This window comes from Dermacentor andersoni, chromosome 5, assembly GCF_023375885.2.
Source record: "Dermacentor andersoni chromosome 5, qqDerAnde1_hic_scaffold, whole genome shotgun sequence".
In the NCBI taxonomy this organism is placed as follows: domain Eukaryota; kingdom Metazoa; phylum Arthropoda; class Arachnida; order Ixodida; family Ixodidae; genus Dermacentor; species Dermacentor andersoni.
In genome coordinates, this window is record NC_092818.1 from 122,715,136 (window position 1) to 122,732,965 (window position 17,830).

The 17,830-nt window shown below is 44.1% G+C and overlaps 1 protein-coding gene across 2 annotated transcripts in view; it reads left to right on the forward strand.

Moving 5' to 3' along the window:
- The window catches only part of LOC129385056 (uncharacterized), a 298,581-nt gene that overhangs the window by 22,997 nt on the left and 257,754 nt on the right, over positions 1-17,830 (forward strand). Inside the window, exon 1 of one of the 2 annotated variants that reach the window (XM_055070962.1) lies at positions 3,183-3,295. The exons of the other annotated variant lie outside the window; for it this stretch is intronic. The gene's annotated coding sequence lies outside the window, so the exon portion shown is untranslated. Of the gene's footprint in view, positions 1-3,182; positions 3,296-17,830 lie in introns of those variants that run through there. 2 annotated transcript variants of the gene reach the window in all.

Consider the following 17,830-nt stretch of genomic DNA (forward strand, 5'->3'; position numbering starts at 1 on the left):
GACGGAAACAATACTAACTCTAGAACAATACAACATATCTCGAATAAAACCGATGAAGTCATTAGGTAACTAAGGAGAATTACCAATAGACACAAAGGCTTCGGAGAAGACAGCGCTCTGAGGCTAATACATGCCTTTGCTCTCTGTCACTTCACTTATGTGGCTGGATTATTCAAATGAAAGCAGGCAGAACTTAACAAACTTAATGTGATGCTCAGGAAGCTCGTTAAAGTAGCCCTAGGGATACCCAGTAACGCTGCAACCAACAAACTCATGAGTCTAGGGGTGCACAGCACAATGGAAGAAATCGCAGAGGCCCAACAGCTAGCGCAACACGAAAGATTCACAAAGTCACGAGCTGGCAGGAGCATATTACAGGCAATGGGTGCAGAACTGAATACATCAAGGAGCCCAATAGAGGCTGAAGTAGAATTAAGGAATGAAGTTAGGAACAAGATCAGAACCAACCCTCTCCCCAGAAACATGCATCCAGAATATAATAAATGTCGAACGGAGAAAGGCAAGAGCTAAAGCACTCTTGCAGGAAATAGAGCAGCATAACCAACTGGCAGCAATAGTTGATGCTGCCTGGGTGAAAGATAAAGAAGCATATACGGCCATTGTATCAAATTATCAAGGGAAGGTGCAAGACGCTCTCACTATTTTTACCAAGGACCCCATGGTGGCGGAACAAGCGGCAATTGCTCTAGCCATCAGGAGTAATAAGTGGGACTGCATTTACAGTGATTCGAAATCCGCTGTAAAGTGCTTTGATAAAGGCTACGTAGCTGGAGTTGCAGCTAAACTTTTCGAAAACATTGCGATTATGACAACTGAAATCCGATGGTTTCCTGCGCATATGGGGTAAATGGACGAGACTCGAGTAAACCTCAATGAGGTTGCTCATAACTTGGCACGAGGACTTGCTAACCGTGACAGTCACAACCGAGCCGTTCACCATCAAGCCAAGGAATCTAGAGATCATATAATAACATACAATGACGTTACCGAACATTACTATTTAGGACGCAGACAATTCCCATTGCCGCATTCAAAGCTGAACAGGGCTCAGGCAGTCTCACTGCGCTTATTGCAAACGGGTACATATCCCACACCGTACACCATTAATAAAATATATCCAGAGAGAGAGGTTAAGATGAACTGCAATGATTGTAATGGCATCATTGGAATCAGACATATGCTGGCGGGGTGTCCCGCGACTCTCCCCAACCTCGTTGAAGGATGGAAACAGTGGGAGAAAAGGATTCAAAGCCCATTGTTTCAGGACCAACTAAGGGCAGTCCAGAGGGCCCATGATGTCGCTGAAAGGCTTGGCCTGACAGTGCCAACGTGGGAGCGGCCCGCCTTGGCTTGAGAAGTCGAGCCTCCGGACCTCATTACAATAAAAGTTTTCATACACACACACACACACCATTCATGGCACATAGGTCATGACCAGAGGCGATTGACACCAGATTTTTGCCTCCGGAATTGATTCCCGAGCCTAACCCAGAGTAAATGATGCGTGCTGAAATCTCCCGTTATAATCCAAGGACCACTGGACTGTAACAATACGTCTCGCAGTCTATCGCGTTCAAGTCGCCCTGATGGGCATATGCCGACGCCAGTGAGTATGAATGACTCTTGCTTCTTTGTTACACGCAGGCAGACACATTGTTACCATGCCGCTGGTCGTGCTGATCGGCAGGCATACGTATAATCCGCGCGAATATAAACGGCAACTTTGCTGCGCTCCTCGCACGTTGACAAATGAAATGGTTGGCACCCTGACTGTTTGATGGGAGTACGTACGTTGGGCTGGCAAATAACGATTATGGGAACAAGATTTGTGAAAATATATTGGCAGAATGATGATATGCGGGACCTCAAGCATCTGGCGTTTCACTGTAAAATCGAAGCTTGTCTGACCGCAGCGCGAAATAGCAGTATTGCACGAGGCATGGTGTCTACCAAAGGCTTGCAAGGGCTGTATTTAGGGCATCTAGTGCATGTAGTGCACTCTGAGCTGACGGCAGTGTTAGCTTTCCGAGGAGCACGCAGATGGCGCTCATCAGTGATCGAAACATGATCACCTGGTTGTCCTCTTCAGGCAGTTTATTGGCGGGATGTTCAGAATTTATAGTAGCCAATGTACGCTGTGAATTCGCAAATGGCTGTGGCTTTCAGAACTTAGGCCAAGTTGCATCAGCCACGATCGGCCTCCGTGGCAAGGGAGGTGGAGAGAGGAGGAGGACATGCGGCGGACGCCGTAGAGGCATTGACTTTAACGAACGTCGGCTGCGATATCACACCTTGCTGTGGGTTTAGGCTGCCTCCAGATAAGACGAGTAGTCTCTTGCCATTTGTTCTAAGACAGCCAGCTCCTTTTTAATGTTTTGAGCAATCCTTTAGCTAAGCTTCATGGGACCCGCGACTATTCGAACACTTAAGAACAGGGGCCCTGCAGTCATGCGCAGAGTGGGTTTCCGCACAACGAGAACAGACTGCTGCATTCTTGTGTACGCTTCTGATGTGACACAGCGTCATGCAGTTGAGGCATTGTACTGGGTTCCGTACGAAAGGTGGCACAGGATGTTGAAAGTGGTACACTTTTACATATGATGGTAGAGAGTCTCACTAGAACACTATCTTCAAACAACGTGAGTTGCCCCGGTGTATAACGCTCGCGATGACAGCAGCTTCACTTGCTGGATTTACCAGAACATTTAATTCGGAGTTGGGAGTGGCGGGATCTACATTGTTGATGACACCAGTCACGACGTCAGAGCAAAGTGGGATATGGGAACGGACTTTCATTCCATCCAGGTTGGTGACACTGCGTACGGCATTCAGCGTGGCTGCATGTGCGAAATCAATCGTCATAGCGTTCTTACGTGTATTCACCCTGATGTCGGTCATTTCGTTAAACACCAATCCCTCCAGCAGCACCGAAACAGTTTTCCTGTTGAGGCGTTCCTTGTTCCCGTCGGACACAACAGGAAAGAAAAGCATGGTGTTATTGTGTGTGAAAAGTGTTATTGTCTTTCATTCAATGTGGTCGAGGACGATGAGGTCCCGTTGTTACGACTCTTCGCTTTGCGACTCACATCAATTTCGAAGTGGTCGTCGGAGGGCTCCTCGCTGCTGAGTGAGTAAATAGATGTCCTCGCTGTCACAGTTGCTGTGATGGCCAGTCCGCACTATTGACGCGGCCACCGCTGACGTCGCCGACTCTCGCAGATGTCCGAGGTGGTCCACGTCCATCGCGGAAGGGCAAAGAAGCAACGCCTCAGAGGTAAACATATAACTCCACAAAAAAGGCAAGGGATACTGACAGAAGGCTCTGCCAAGCAGACACTTTGTCGTGGTTTTTACAAAATGCGCTTCAGGGTTTCTTTCCGTGCCTGTATTCAGACCCTACTAAGGAAAGAACGAAGTTGCTCTACGCTTGCAGACGAAGTTAAGGCGGGGGATGTATTTCTGTATATGAACTAGTGATATAAAAGTCTAATAAAACCAAGAAGCTTGTTTGAAGTTCTGAAAACAAGATGGCAGCCAGAAGAAAGGACGTTGCGAAGACTAATAAACCATTCTAACTTATCGGGCAGAAGCGCCACCAGGGCGTTAAGTCTTAAATATACAAAGCAAGAGGGCTCGTTATGAAAATTAAATTATAGGACATCTCTGTGAATTGACAGGACATGGTCCTTCATCCAGCGGTCTCATGAACATAGAACATACCAAAGTAGGCGTGGGGAAAGAAAGGAAATCCGAAACTCCTACTAGACTGGTAAACTTATACACACCGCGAACATTACTTGCTTAAATCTGTCGTAGTTTTGTGGAAGCATTGTGCAACAATGCAGAACTGCTGCAATTACACATCCTTACCGCAGCGAACAATTAGTCCAAGTTCTTGGAAAGAACTCAAAGAATTTGGGAGTAAACCAAATGCTATCTTTCCGCGTGTACCTGTGGTATATACTTACTGGCTGGTTTTAGGCAGGTGCCTTCGTAATCCAGTGGCTATATGGTATTTCGAAAGAGGCGTTACGAGGAAACACCGGACACTTGAAGTTGCGGCTTGAGCGTTGAAGAATAAAAATAGAACTAAGCGCAGAAACGTGAAATCTGCTGGTTGTATGGTATTTCGAAAGAGGTGTTATGAGAAAATACCGGACACTTGAAGTTGTGTCTTGAGCATTCAGCAATGAAAAAAAAAAGAATTATCGCATAAACCTGAAAGAAAGGTGCTCTGATGGAAATCATTGCGACTTTAATGGAAGGCGTAATTGCATGAGCTGTTGGGGCGGTGAAAGGGGAGAGATGGGCGTTGTGCTGCTTTGCGTTATTTGATTCTGGGTAGTATATCACTAGCAAGTTGCACTGCGGATTCAATTTACTCTTCCTTAAGCGGTACACCTGCTTTAATGCTGTTTTTCAAACACGCAGTATTAGCTTTGCAGTTTGGAGTGGCAGTCGCTAAGCCTGTGAAGAGCAGATACCGCTTGTCGGGTCACGAGGGTGTGTGATCATGTGCCCATAAATTCAGCCTTCCACAGAAATGTAAGCAGAGGGCGGGATATCCTTGCGTACTATAGTCACTGCAGCTCTTGAAATTCTACTTTTACACGAATAAAACGTATACTTCTCCACACGTGGGAGGTAGCCTGGCTTACGCCTTGCTGTTTTCGCTATTACAAAAGGGCAGGAAGTTGGGCGGGTTGGTACAGTAACATGTTCTTGGATTGTAGCGCGAAGTGACACACACACAGACTAGAAGACAGGGCGAGCGCTAACTCTTAACTAAATCTTTATTGAAACTATCAACATATATATAAGTTACTGCAAATACCGCAGCATACGAACATGACAAGGTCTAAAGCCAATCAGTTAAACATATTGTTATGGGATTAAAAGTAATCAGAAGTATATTTACAGGATATTTACAATAATGGTAGCAGCTGACAAGATTGTAGACAGCGCGCGAAGCCCAGAGCGTCGTCTTCTTCCAACCAAGCTCAAAACGTCTTCGTCAGTGTATCACATGCCCCCCGGCAGCTGAAGCACCGACTCGGTGCTGGTTAGGAGGCGGGCGAGTGAGACGCCTTAAGAGGCGCGACATGGGCCACGTCAGAGCAATGCTTAGCCGCGGTTGGCTCAAGAGGGGCGATTTCGTACGTGACGTCCGTTACTTGGCGCAAGACACAGTAAGGAGAGTAGCGTGAAAGTAACTTCTCCGAGAGGCCAACGCGTCATGACTGTGCCCAAAGGAGAACCAGGGCACTCGGTGTGTAATGGACGTCATGATGGCGGGCGTCGTACAAGCGCCGCTGATTAAGCGCACCCCGGGGCCTTGTGACACGCTGACGAAAACATTGTGGCTCTTTAAAAGGGGAGAAAGAGTTTGGCCAGGTACACCTTTTACAGCGAAAGCTTTTTGGGCTCATTATCCTAACCGTTTTGAAGTCAGCCGCTAACACCAGTGTGCGCTGGCGGGCATTGATGGTAGCCCAAAATTTTTTGACGGAGATTTACACATGAATAAAAGTGGCCTCATTGTCTGGCGAGGATTCAAACTCCGGAGCAACAGATTGGCGTACGAAGATTCTACTTCAGCCACTCTGCCGATGCGACAGCAGTTGAGAATAGTGCAACCGAAGAGCGCAACGGGCCAGCAGCTGCTATGATTGTCCTGCGTCCATTCCATGCTGCAGTTGTGTGGTGAATGTAGCTGTCGTAAGCGTCTTCTCAATGTTCTAGAGTTCCACCTTCGCAATTCTGGAGGCCATACTGAATTATATTTTCTTTTTTTGCTTGAAAGGACGACTAACGAGCGCCCCTGCTTTGTCATGATTAAGCTTCTTCTAGGTTAGGCAGGAGAGGTAAGGGGTGGGAGAAAAAAAACGAAAAGCTGTCTCACCCCACTCAACCAATTGGAAGCGTAACTTCCACAAATGAACATGACTCGTAGTGCTTTTACTTGTCGGAAGAAGCCTACTGGTCCGCATTTGCAAATGTTTGCTCAAACCAACAATCTACCAAGTAGTGCAAGGCTTACTGCGTATTTCGTTAACTATTGCGTCACTCCTTCGCATCACGGCTAAACTACAATTTTTTTAGGGCGTAAACCTTACTATATATCCATGTATAAAACAGCAAAAAGAACATTGGAACTTCTTCTTTATTTTGGTTCGTAGTGTACTCTGCAAACTAACGAAAGTTGGGCTAGAGGTGTTTTATAAGACCTGGCAAAGGGCCCCTAGCCTACCCTCGGTAACTCAGTTACGTGCAGTTGCAGCGTAGGATTTGAGAAATGGTATACATATTGATGTTACTAAAGAACACTAAGATGCATTTCACTTCGTGAAAGGCATAATGGCAGCTTTACCAGCGCAGTTTATACACCATGGAGTAGTCTTACATAGAAAGCTTCTGTCAAATATTACGTACACTTGAAATGCATTTTTGAACGTTGACGTGGCGCTAGTTTAGATAGCTATATACGTCATGCACCTTTAAATTGTGACCTTATAATGGCACGAACGTTTTGACGCTGTTCCCAATAATAAAAAAGATCTCGCTATCGCTGCTTGCAGAAGAATTTGTGACTTCGTTCCTGAAGTATCAGGTCAAAGTGTACGTTCATCTGTACTCACTTTCCTGCACCATGAACCCTTTCCTGTCGGTCGGTCGGTCGGTCGGTCCGTCGCTGATGCTGTTCTCGCCAAATATATTCGTATTCGCTTACGAAAAAAATGAAGTACATTTGTTAGTGGGATTCAAACCTAGGCCGCCTAGCACAGCAGCCCGATGCTCTGATCATTAAGCCACAAGTAGTTTTTTTTCTTGGTATTTATTAAAATACAAAACACACGTGCATAAGTCATGTACATAGCGGCCAAATCAGCCGTAGTCCACGTACACTGAAGACTAACGAGCACTTGCAGGTGGCTGCCACGTGTCGATTGTGATTACGATTTACGTCCTGCGGCAAATACCCAGAACCGCGGATTGTAAAATAAGCGGGTTGTACATTTTAAATGAGAAAGAAGAAATGATTAAATACAAGCCTATAAGCAATGAAATGGGAAAGTTTGTAGCATATTTCATAACCCGCTTCGCTTGACATAGATCGGAACACGTGCGTTTAAACCGCATAGCTTTTTAAATTATTATTACTTGGTTATTCCGCGTGAACTGTACCAACCTTTACAGCCTACCAGCGTGGAGTTTTGTCTATAAATATTATAAGACGAAAAGTGGTTTATTGACAGATTTTTCCCGAAAGAAAAATATTTTCACCCCTTCAAGCTCACCTCAACTTTCGTGTACGACACGAAAGAGTATATCGTAGAAAGGCGTAGCCATAAAGGCCTTTAATTATTAAAACATCAACACTGCGGTATAGCAGTTACAAACAGGGATAAGCTGCCTTGGAAAGCCTGGCCAGCCATTCTAGGGAACTTTATCCCCATTTCTAATTTTTATACCGCAACGTGCTTTTAAATGATGTACACTTAGTTCTCTGAGTATACTGAAGATAGAGCTTACATTCAAAATTACAGTCATCATTTATAAGTCATTCTTGCATTTTTTAAGCTTGACATATGGGCTAACCGGTCCATATTTTAATTTGTTGTTTTCGAAAAAGAATTGATTGATACCAAAAAGGAAATGTTGCATCAGATGAGCTAAGTGCGAATAGCTATTAAAACAATTTTTATGGATATATTGTTGCGATATTGTGCAGCGTGGTAGATATTCCGCAGAATAGCGTGCAGAAAAGAATAAATATGCCATATACTTTCGTTTTGTCGGTTGTTTAGCCGCTAATGGAACACTGAGGAGGTCTTAGTAAAATTGGCTAAATAGCACCTCTGATGACACAATGTAGTGTTTGAAAACAGAACAAGCTATATCAAATTACTTTTACATCTAGGCGGGTGAAATCCTTTTACAATCCAAAGCAATGTATAATTTGATAAACCTTTCACAATTTGGAACCAAAACAATGCGCCATCAGAAGTGATATTCAGGGTATTTGCACTACAGGACACTACAGTTTTCTGCTGGCTGCTAGATATAAGCTAAAGATTATTTTTTTGTTGATTTATTGTTGCCTGTGCGCTTGAAAAGAAGGCGTAAAGTAAAGTTTTCGGGCACTTTTTGATAGAAATTGTGTTTTTGTATCAAGCAAATTCTCGAAAAAGAATCTGATGATGAACTAATTTGCCCTTCTTTACCGGTCTTTAGAATATTGTAGAAATGGCTAATAAGCGATTAATGCAATTTTAGATGCAAGGACTATCTCTCGCTTCACGCAAGAAAATGTCTTAGTTTTTTTGTTCTATTGAAACGGCAGTTGGTGACGCCTTTATTGTGCAAAATATCGTTTCGTATGCGAAACTTCCGGTATTTGAACCATGGAAAATTTTGTTCGGGAGAAATATTTCATGAATTTACTTTTCATGTTATACGCGATCGCCTGAAATTTCGTTATAGAAATCGCCCATAGTCGAGCATCAAGCTTGGTACAGTGGCATGGAATTACCCAATAATAACTATAATCGTCATCATTTGGGTTGGTGTAACGTAAGAATTCGTTTCACGTAATTGTAATTTTTTCTTATCATCCAACACTCACGACCTACAAAATATGATGTAATATAATCAGTTCATCAGACAGGCCTTGGTCTCAACTAGTTTAAGCAACAGGAAGCTGCAATAGAATGCTCATTTAGGTAGCCTAACTACTGAATTGTTTGAATACACCGGAAGATTTGCCACCCACCACGGTGACTTAGTGTCTTCGTCGTAGTGTCGCTAAGAGGTGGTGGGTTCAATTCCTGACCGTGGCGGGCGCATGTCGATGGGGATGAAGTGATAAAATGTTAGATATAGGTGCAAGTTGAGGAACCGCAGGGGGTTCAAAATTATTTCGGAGTCCCTTACTACAGCGTGCCTTATAATCATAGTGTGGTTTTGGCACATAAGAACCTAGAATTTAGTTTACCCTAAATTTCTTTTTTATTTGCCAGACAATCCCAGGTAAAAGGCTGTCCGAACAACCCCTTCCGCAAGCAATAGAAAAGATGATCGCAAATAAAAAGAACAGAGATGCATTGCGCTAAGCCACAAAGAAAAGAAATTGGAGAACATTTTAAGGTATTTAGCACAGTTGAACTTCATTTGCATGTTTTAGTTGTACGGTTGGCGTGGAAACTATGAGTTAAATAATTACGATAGCATTGACGAAAGCTCAACGTCGAAGTGTATCCCTTGACCCTCCAGAACGGGACTGCACTTATGTAGACGGAGGACTAAAACAGCTGCCCCCTCAGTGGGTATGTTACATTACACCAACTTTCCTGCTGTGGTTTTTCTGTATTATTCACTTTACGTAAAGACCTGCACTCGCTCTGTATAGCTTCCAAACCAAACTGATACGCTGTTCACTATGCTCAGACAACATGCAAGCGTTTGCGTCGTAAACGGAGGAAGGAAAAACAGAGCTGGAGACTTTCTGGAATACTGTGTGCTGTGGGATACTTAAGTGCTGCACCCTCAAAAGGGGGTGTATTCTGTAAGAGTCCACCGAGTGGAGTGTAATTCGGCCACTGCTGATTGGATGCAGCTGCACGAGAGAGGAGGAGACGAGCGGCCCTAGCCAATCAGCAGCGGCCGAAATGGACAGAGTACCCCCCCCCCCCCCCCCACCGCTTTAACAAATCTTAAACGAAGCAGGCAAGCAGTGAGGCTCTACATGTGTTTAAAGAGATATTGCACTCAAAGCTACAAAAGCAATGATACAAAAGGAGAACTATAACGAGTTGCTTACGTGCTCCGAATAGGTAAAAAAGTGATAGTATAAAAGGGCTGAGATCGGATTTTCCTAGAGTGCCGGGTACAACACAAAAGCTAGCTGATTCCAGTTGCAGATTCTCTTTTCGTCCACGCGTTCTTTTTCTCTCTCGTCTTGCAGTTTGTGCTGCATTACTGTTCCAGAGGTAAGCGTACTGCGACTCGTAGCATCACTAGGCACGTACATGACCTCCAACGGATTGTGGCAATCCTTGAAGCAATCTCCGTGGAAGCGCGGGCTTGTGTGGGATTGAAAGGCTGCAGTGCTCGGGGAGAGACAGCGGTCAGTGTACTTCTTTGTTTCACGTTTACCGGCCACCCCGCACAAATGCCGACCCCGTCAGCGTTTCCGATTCCTATTTGCTGACGTAGTGTTAGTGCCCTTTAGAGAATTTTTGACAGTTTTACTGACTGCATTTGGAACCTGACGAATCCTCTAGGATGTGTGGGGAGGGCTATAAACTCTACACGTATGTTGGTAACTGAGAATATATACTTTATTTATTAGGGTTACACGTTAAAAACACTCAAACAGAAAGACTTCCACACTGCACACCGTGGACCATGACACTTCACATATGGAGAGTTATCTTTAAAACCTAAATGTATTTGAGGAGATCACAAAGGCATGAAACAGAGGATAGGCAATAATTTGCCGAATTTTCTGGGTCGGTGTTTGCCTTATTTTCGCTTATGACAACTAGTCCGTTTATTTCCCATATTTTTTTTTTAATTTGTCGCTGGAACCTTAGATTATATTCAAGCCTTCAAGCAACCAGATTAGCACCGTATAACTACAAAACATGAGCGCGAAAGCGGAGATAGAGCGGAAGTCATAAAGGTAGAAAAACAATCAACAGACTTCATCAGTTTTTGTTGCGCTGCGCTACTTTACAGCGACAGCAGCCTCTCACAACTGACGGCGCCATCTTCTTAAGAACGGCCTTTTTAAAATGCTCACAAAATGGTCCTCGACTGCTACAGTACTGCCCATCGCGCCCACCGAAAGAGAAGCATAGATGCCACCCACTATAAGAGTTCATCATGCTTATAATATCAGTTTTGATTCCCTTGTTTTTGATGTAATTAGATGGCAACATTGTACATGGGTGTCCCTCCAACTTATTTTTAAATGTTTTAGCATTCAGTATTCCCATTCATGCTCTGCTAGCAATTTCCATGTCCTCCCGTTTAGGTGCCTTGTACAGATATTGAATATTTCATTTCGCAGGGTACTACGACATACTGTGGAATGTGTTCGCATAGAAGAAAAAGAAAACAGTAGCCATGCCTGCACAAAAGCAAAAAAAAAAAAAAAAAATACACGCTAAGCCTATTACAACATGACAGATACATGCCCCTTCTTTTCTTCTCTCTTCATGCAGAAGGTTTCAGCAGCGCCATTTCTCCCGCGTTGTCTCTCGCCGATGTCACCTACGTCGTTCACATTTTGAGGAATGTAGGGCTTAATGAATTTGATACGTCTGGGTTAAACGTGCGGCCGCCATGCACGTGTGTTGGTCTTGTATACATTGCATTGAATTGTAGTCCAGGATGTTGAACACAGCGTGGCATCCTCCCAATTTTCTTCCTTCTTTGTGCGGATGTTCATGCACATTCTCTTTTGTACCTCTGAACCTTGTTCCAGAGTGTGCTTCGCCGAACTTGAGGAACAAGACGGGACGGAAGCAAAGACCGAAATAACTCATACGGACATCATCTGTCTCGTTTGTTTACGAACAGTTGCCCCAGGGGCTCCTAGGTCTACATATTTCTTTCAAGAGAGCGGCCTCAGGAAAGGATTACGCTGAGGCTCATACGCTAGACTTCCGCACGTGCCTTGAGGATTCCATCAGCTTATTCGCTGACGGACAGTGAAGTCGAGGACCGAGTAGGCAAAACTGTGCTGGCGAAGTTGCAGTGACCAATGGCGCAGGGGAAAGAGAGAGAGAAAAACGCAAGAGGTGCGTCAATTTTTTTTTTTACCTGGTCTTTTTTTCTTTCGGCTAAGAGATATCCGGACATATCGAACTACATATACGAGAAGTTACTGTGCGAGAAAAATGAAGTTCTTTTATTTATGGTGCGACAAAATATGATGAACTCAGTTATCAGGTTTGTTGTAGGTTATTATTATCTACATGTAAAGAATAAAGTAATCATTTGGAGAGATTTATGTCACCATTCTCGATTACTGATAACACGAAGGGCGTAAAACCATCCTATGCTTCGGGCCCAAGAGAAAAGCGTCCGCGTACGTAATGTGGCAACCTATATCTGCTCCTGACGTGACTTGAATCCGCAAAAGAACCATTATAATATTTGTTACGTGTCTAGGAAATGTTAATTAATGGCCTCTTACGCCTCTTTGTATTTTGTTGCAGCATGAAATTTGTATTTAGCTTGCAGGCTATTCAAAGACGACCCTTATTAAGACCAAATTCCCATCCGGTGCCAACTGCACCATTCTCTCATCACCATCTCTCCCCGTCTCGCGCATGCGACGTCACATCTCTCCCTTTCCACCACACTGGCTAATAAACAGCGCTCTTTTCGACAGGCCGCAACCTACGGTTTTCCGCTAATTCCTACCTTGGCTGCAAGAGCTATAGTGTGCTGTAAATATTCATAATAAATAAAATAAATAAATGAATAAATAAATAAATAAACACTCAGCGTTCTAAGAGACCTTTCATCGTGTTATACATGTGACCGTTTTGTGAATGTTTAAAAGGTAAATGAAAATAATTTCACTCACGCTTGCACAAATAAACAAGCAAGAATCGCGACAATCAGGCCAATCTTTAACAATTGTAAGGTTAGGGCACGTCCACTAATAGCAAATAAATGCGGCAAAAATAAAGAATTAGGCCTGTCATGGCGCAACAAAAGCGTAAGATTTCAGAATGAAATGAAAAGTGTTGCTTAACAAGACTATATCTGAAAAGGACAAGCCAATGACATAAAAATAAAACAATAATTTCTATATATACACCAAGTAGGTTGCGTGATTCAAGTAAATAGAGGCCCTCTCTGTGTGCAAGAGGTTAGAGCTGCTAATTAAATTACCAGAATTTCAACACAAATTATATCACCGGCGCCCATCCAGTGTCGGTCATTTGAAATATTTAGCATGTGCTCTTCTAATGGCCTCTCACTTGTATTCTCAGTTTTCTTATGGATTTATTCGTTGTACGTGCACTCGTGAACAGAGATTCGCAGAAAAATGTTCCCCATATACAGGCAACTGAAGCGAATACAAGGCACCAAAAAACTAGCTAGTGGTCCGAAAAAATAAGTTCCTCGATCCCTTTGTAAAATGAATTGAAAGTAACTATGAGTCTTGGTTTTGTGCGCGACGGCTGCTGCGCATGCTTCCTTTACGCAAACGAAGTTTTCGTTTCCTCTATAATTGCCTGTTTTTTGACCGCTGGATTACTCGAATTTATTGTTACGGGGATGTTGCGAGTATATAAAAACTATATAACTATAAAACATCTCTGACCACCAACAACACGCCGCAGCCAGCGTCTGCGATCTTCTTCTTCTTCCTCTCTCTTCTCTCATCCTTCCGTAACAATATGAAAGCAAGCTGTGTATATCGCCTTCGAACTGTCGAATGAAGCGGAAAACGCCTTCCTGATAAGTGTACGCTGACACAGCTTCAATTTGCTCATGTCTCGAAAGCTCAAGTCTGCTTGCTGGCGGTAAGACCACTACTCTTAGTGGACCGGTATTGCTCTACATTTAATTCTGGTGTTTTACATGCCAAAACCGCGATTTCTTTATGAGGCAAGCCGTAATGAGGGACTCCGGAATAATTTTGGCCACCTGGGGTTCCTTCACGTGCACTCAATGCACGGTACGTGGGCGTTTCGGCATTTCACCCCCATCGAAATGTGGCCGCTGCGGCCGTGACTCAGTCGCTCGCCCTCTAGCTTAGTAGCGCAGCTGCAGAGCAATGAAGTCAAAAAGGCTGGGGTTTAACTTAACAATATACTGCCACGCACTGCAACGTACTGCTGACGCCCACTGGCTCCATGGTCTTCACTGGTAGCTTCAACGTGCGTCACCAGCTATGGGGAAGCACCGAGATTAGCTTCAGAGAGCAGAATGACGGCAGCCTAACGTATCGGCCTAGCACTTGTTTGGACTTGACTGATTTCCAGGTGCTTTGTTGCGTGCACAAACAGTGTTTCATCCCTCCCACTTTCCGCTTTCTGTTCCCCCTTTCCCTTCCCCCAGTGTAGGGTAGCAAACCGGACGCTCGTCTGGTTGACCTCCCTGCCTTTCCTCTCTTTGCTGGCTCTCTCTGCAGATGTACTAGTACATACAGCCCGTGTTCGACTCGTTCGTTTTCGTATTAGAGTTCCTGTGTGTACCACCTTGGCAGCGCCATTCAGGATACAGTCAAAACATCGAGCCTCTGCTACGTACTCAACTATGGTGTCTCCTAGCGCCAACGTAGCTTTCAGAGCTAGAACACTCCTAAACTTTCTTGTTCATCCGTTTATGTCCTAATTATTCGCAATATTCTTTAAATTTAATGGCGTGCACTCATAACCTAGGTGACAAAAGCTAACTGATTTGTCAATAGAGATTGAGATTTAAGACTGCTTATTTCCAACGGTGCCCAGTGGTAATGAAGATATTGTTCGTCAAACAATAGGTTTCCTGCCATTGTACTTGCATTTTTGTTGTCGTTACGAAAGTAATTATTTGTAATAATGGACGCAAACCAGAGAACTCACAATTTTTTGTCTCGCGTGCATGATAACAATATAATAAAAGAACGCAGCGAAATTGGTTCCTAACATAAGTTCAATTTTAAGTAGCGTTATCGGGAAATAATGAAATACCATGTAAAACAACATGGTAATAATTTAACTTTCACTCGTAATAAGCATTAAGCATATGCAATGGTTATAACTATTGCATCTGTTTTATAGACCTTATTAAGAGTCATTATTAGTTTGCTTAAGGACCGATCAAGTGAAAACACTGTCGCCTTTAGTGTTTTCTTTATTTGTTGCTAGTCAGACCAATACATTTCCAGTGCGAAATCGAAGCGATAAGTAAATATACTTCTACTTGATATACTTCCGCTCTGCGCTTTATATGTATATATTTATGTGATGGGATTGCTTACTTATTAAATGTGACTCCTTCTGATTAACCGTACAAGCACCATTTGGAATATTTCGGAGCCTCTAGGTAGGATAGATTCGAAGTGATTAGCTTAAAAGGCAGGAAACTACCGAAAATAGCTTAAAGTCATCATGCTAGTAGGAGCTCGAATAACCACGCACTGAAAACATGGTCTTTCTTACCATGCTTTCAGTGCAGCAGGTGAAATGTATGCTGCATATTTTTTCAACTGGGTTCCCCCACAACGTTAACGGCAGAGCATTAGCTGTGCCGCCTCTTCCTGAAAAAAAAAAAAAAACTTTCAAAACAAGTAAGGTTGCGGATCCTCTCTTCGGTCGACACTTCGAATCAATGAAGACTTGAGCAACCATCTACAGCGTGGTGACCCTATCGCTAAGAGTATAAAATAAGAATTAGGAATATTAATGTCTAGCGGAAGTGAAAACGCATACGTATGGAAAGAAGAAAGCGCCTAGTCGATACTCTGAAGGCTACATGGAGGTCGTTACTCAACGCGGCGGCCTTACCAAAGCTGGTTTCTCAAAGCTTGCTTGACGCGGAAGCACAATTTTTCTGATGCCTTTATGAAGCACGGTGTTCGGGGGAACCTAAATTCTTTCAGCAAAATGAAAACAAAAAACACCGAAACCTTCCAGAAGCAAGTTGCGTCCAATGTTCTTGACTGCGTATATTCCTTCTTCCACCTGCCCTTTCGCTCCTTTGCAGGAGGCGATTAAGCAGATCATTCTGGCCTGCGCGCGGGTATAACTACATTAGCTGTCACACAGATAAAATAGAAAAAAAGAAAACAAGGCGGCGTTCACGTGGCTTTCCGTCAATGTCTAACCATGGGAGTCCTGCGGCACACGCGGAAGAAAAGATTCATTATATTTTTTAACAACATTGTTGTGCTTCTTTCGCAGAAACGTTTAAGCAACTCAGATACGTAATTTTCCGATCCTTGTTCTAATTCTTCTCTGTCAATAAAAACTGCGCATGAATTGGTTAGTAGTAAAACATTCGTAAGAAATTCGAGCCAATCCCGATGGTGTACATGTTAGAAGCGAAAGTAGCCACCAATGCCAGTGAGCACTTGCGAACGGAAAACTTTGTAAATATGACCCTTGATCCTTGTGGTGTTATTCTTTCTTTTCTTGTTATGCTTCGCTGATTAGCGCATGCTCACTATAGCCAAGGATTCTTAATACAGCCTCCGTTTGATGAGCGTACAACGCTATTATTTCTTCTTTCTTAATTTACTGATTCCCTTTCCTGGCACCTATTTCTGGCTAAGGTTTTCGTGATAAGCCCGAGCCAGGCTTCTTAACTCCTCTCCGATCCAGGCTCCTTAACTCATTCTTGTTTCTTTCTCCAAGGACTCGCTCCTTCGAGGAGCCACTTGCCGAACTTCGGAGATGGTGACAGCGTGGAGGCACCCACGATCCCATGCAAGCCTGGCGATAGTGCGCCCTGTATGTTAACACACTGCCTCTCTTCCCAGATTGTGGCCTTTTGATCAATTAGAAGGCACATCGTGCCATGATGATATTAATCGTGATTACGCAACCTAAGGCAATGGCGCCGGGTGCTCAAAAAAAACAAGCGGGGGGGGGGGGGGGGGGGACCTTTCCTGCCACTCGTTCGATGGGGCGGGTTCTTTCCCGGAGGGCGGCAAACTTCGACGCGGAGGGTTTAATGCAACAAATAAGTGTTCGCCGCGGCTTCTTCGAAAAGTAAAGAAACGAAAAGCTATGTTAATCAAGTCTGGCACTTGTGTCGCATTGCTCCTTGTTAGAGGCCAACGGTACAGTGTACCGTTAACTTTAGTCTGCTAGTTTATTTTGTTGGGAATATTCGCATGCATGAGTTCGGAAGAACGACAACGGCGAGAAATATTCATCGCCCAACATAGTGCGCGACCTGTTAGTGATGGTTACATAATCAATCACACGGTGCTGACAAAAAATTCACAGGCCTGCGCGGCTCACGCCGCACAGTCACAGCGTAAGCTCGAGGAGGGGATCCATATCAGCTCCATTTTCGGCAGCGCGCACTAGAGGGTCTTCACGGCGAAGTATGTTTGCGTCGTTTTCACGAGAACGAAATGAGCTGTCCACCCGTCGTCAACGGTGAGCTGTGGCTTGTGCGGCTCTCTGCACATCGGTCTGATGAGGCCGACGTTGCCTGGTTGCTGCTCCTCGAGCAGCGATTCCTACCTTGCAAGGATGCGCCATCACGTGTACCTAAGAGTAAACATGGGGATCGAGACACGTGGTACGATACGATGCAAGTGCTACATGTCGGACACCTGGGGGAATACAAGGCAACTGCACCCAATGTTTGCACGTATAGATGCTATGCAGCGAGAATTCGACAACGGGTATGTACTTACTGTATAGGCTCCCTAAAGGTAGCCTGTATGATTACTAAAGGTAGCCTTATTTCACTGTACACGCGATGTGAGATGGGTGCCGCGTGACACGTATACGTACAAACTTTGCATTGCAGTTTCCTTGTATTCCAGCATCCTATACAGTAACTCTGATCGCGTGAATTATCGAGTGCTAGGACGCATCTTTCCGCGGCAGCTAGCAAGCGCTGTGAAAAAAGGCTGCTGTTGATCATGATGATGATGATTTATTGGCGTCCTCTATGAAATGGGGGCGGTGCAAAGGGTCGCCTAGTCAGCTTTATTTATTGAGGTATGCTATACATGTTTTTGTTATTCTAGCATTTTCCTATACATCTCCTTAATCTTCTTTTTCTTCCTCAGAACCTATGTCTACCTTTTACCGCTACCTATGCAACTGCAAGATGG